This window comes from Nyctereutes procyonoides, unplaced genomic scaffold (assembly GCF_905146905.1).
Source record: "Nyctereutes procyonoides isolate TBG_1078 unplaced genomic scaffold, NYPRO_anot_genome, whole genome shotgun sequence".
NCBI lineage: Eukaryota > Metazoa > Chordata > Mammalia > Carnivora > Canidae > Nyctereutes > Nyctereutes procyonoides.
Genome location: NW_026575024.1, coordinates 31,748,234 through 31,750,867, shown reverse-complemented (window position 1 = coordinate 31,750,867; position 2,634 = coordinate 31,748,234). Strand labels below are relative to the sequence as shown.

General features: G+C 50.3%; 1 pseudogene; it reads left to right on the top strand.

The window, feature by feature from the left end:
- Positions 1–1,081: 1,081 nt before the first annotated feature.
- Positions 1,082–1,903, top strand: LOC129497013 (60S ribosomal protein L8-like; annotated as a pseudogene).
- Positions 1,904–2,634: the final 731 nt, after the last annotated feature.

Below are 2,634 nucleotides of genomic sequence, written 5' to 3'. Positions count from 1 at the left end.
ACAGGGAAGGGCAAAAAGCCAACACAAGTGTGTTACCGCTGTGGGCATCTGAGGCTCAATCCCACTGGGACCTTCTGAAGAACCGTGGACAAAGCACATCAGAAGTGTTCTACCAGAGGATGGAGGCTGTGGCATTTAACTGTTGATTCCATCCCCCATTAGATGAACATTGCTCCCTCCCAGGGCATTAGCTCCCTTGCACTTTACAGTTACCTGAAAGTGCCCAAGGGAACTTCCATTGTCTTCGAAAAAACAGAGTAGTTTCCATGTAAGCTTTATAAAGAATGCTGACAAAGCATGAAAACTGACTGTCAAAGGCATGCTAAAATCGGGCGAGTTGAGAAGGTGTGACATAGGACATCACAAACATCTGCTAAAAGTGCTTAATAAAGGTACAGATGAAGTGCACCAAGATGCACTTTTTTTAAAAAATAATAAATTTATTTTTATTGGTGTTCAATTTGCCAACATATAGAATAACACCCAGTGCTCATCCCATCAAGTGCCCCCCTCAGTGCCCGCCACCCAGTCACCCCCACCCCCCGCTCTCCTCCCCTTCTATCATCCCTAGTTCGTTTCCCAGAGTTAGGAGTCTCTCATGTTCTGTCTCCCTTTCTGATATTTCCCACCCATTTCTTCTCCCTTCCCCTCTATTCCCTTTCACTATTATTCATATTCCCCAAATGAATGAGAACATGTTTGTCCTTCTCCGATTGACTGACTTCACTCAGCATAATACCCTCCAGGTCCCTCCACGTCAAAGCAAATGGTGGGTATTTGTCGTTTCTAATGGCTGAGGAATATTCCATTGTACACATAAACCACATCTTCTTTATCCATTCATCTTTCGATGGACACCGAGGCTCCTTCCACAGTTTGGCTACTGTGGACATTGCTGCTATAAACATCGGGGTGCTGGTGTCCCCGCATGTCACTGCATCTGTATCTTGGGGTAAATCCCCAGCAGTGCAATTGCTGGGTCCTAGGGCAGGTCTATTTTTCACTCTTTGAGGAACCTCACACGGTTTTCCGGAGGGGCTGCACCAGTTCACATCCCCACCAGCAGCGCAGGAGGACCGCCATGGGCCGCGTCATCCGTGGGCGGAGGAAGGGCGCCGGCTCCGTGTTCCGCGCGCACCTGGAGCACCGCAAGGGCGCTGCGCGTCTGCGCCGGTGCACTTGGCCGAGCGGCACGGCGACGTCAAGGGCATCGTGAAGGACACCATCCACGACCCGGGCCGCGGGGCACCCCTCGCCAAGGTCGTCTTCCGGGATCCGTACCGGGTTCAGAAGCGGACGGAGCTGTTGGTCGCCGCCGAGGGCATCCACGCGGGCCAGTTCGCGTACTGCGGCGCGAAAGCCCAGCCCAACACGGGCAATGTGCTCCGGTGGGCACTGTGCCCGAGGGCCCCATCGTGTGCTGTCGGGAGAAGCCTGGTGACGGGGGCAAGTTCGCCCGAGCCTCCGGGAACTACGCGACCGTCATCTCCCACAACCCGGAGACCAAGAAGACCCGAGTGAAGCAGCCGTCGGGTTCAAAGAAGGTCATTTCTCCCGCCAACAGAGCGAGCCGTGGTGGGTGTGGTTGCTGGACGTGGCCGCATTGACAAGCCCATTCTGAGGGCCGCCGTGCCTACCGCAAGTACGAGGCAAAGAGGAATTGCTGGCCACGTGTGCGGGGTGTGGCCATGAATCCCGTGGAGCATCCTTCTGCAGGTGGCAACCACCAGCACATGGGCAAACCCTCCACTGTCCGCAGAGATGCCCCTGCTGGCTGCAAAGTGGGTCTTATTGCTGCCCGCCAGACTGGGCGTCTCCGGGGAACCAAGACTGTGCAGGAGAAGGAGAACTAGGCTTGAGGGGCTCAATAAAGTGTGTCCTTCTGCCAAAAAAAAAAAAAAGAAAGAAAGAAAGAAAGAAGAAAGAAAGAAAGAAAGAAAGAAAGAAAGAAAGAAAGAAAGAAAGAAAGAAAGAAATCTGGAAGTGTGGGAGAGGACATATGCTTCTTGTCTATCCAGCAATCCTTCCATTGGGGAATCACCTTTCTCTTCTCATTGTAGTTGTGTTTGCTCTATGTAGTATGCAGAATAATGGTCCCCCAAAGATACCCATATCACAATCCATGGGACCTGTAAATATGTTACATTGGGGGCAAAGGGGAATTAAGGTTGTGGAAGGAATGAAGATCACTGGTCAGCTGACTTTAATGTGGAAGATTATCCAGTGGGATTATAATCCTCTGGATTATCCAGTGGACCCAATGTAATCACCATGTCCTTTTAAGTGGAAGAAGGGAGACAGAACTTGAACTACAAAGATGACAACATGACATGGATGTTACTGGCTTCAAAAGTGGAAAAATTGGGCACAAACCATGACATTCTATAAGGTGGAGAAGGCAAGGAAATGGATTGTCCTCTAGAGCCTCTAAAAGGAAGGCTGTCTGGCCAACACCCTGATTTTAGCCCAGCATTTCCTATTTTAGACTTCTGACCTCTAGAACTGTAAGATAATAAACTTGTTATTTTAAGCCACTAAGTTTGTGGTAAATTATCATAGCAATGATGAGAAACCAATACACTCCATCTGATTTGAGGCTGACTGGGCCAATTTGTCACTCCAGGGATGGGATCA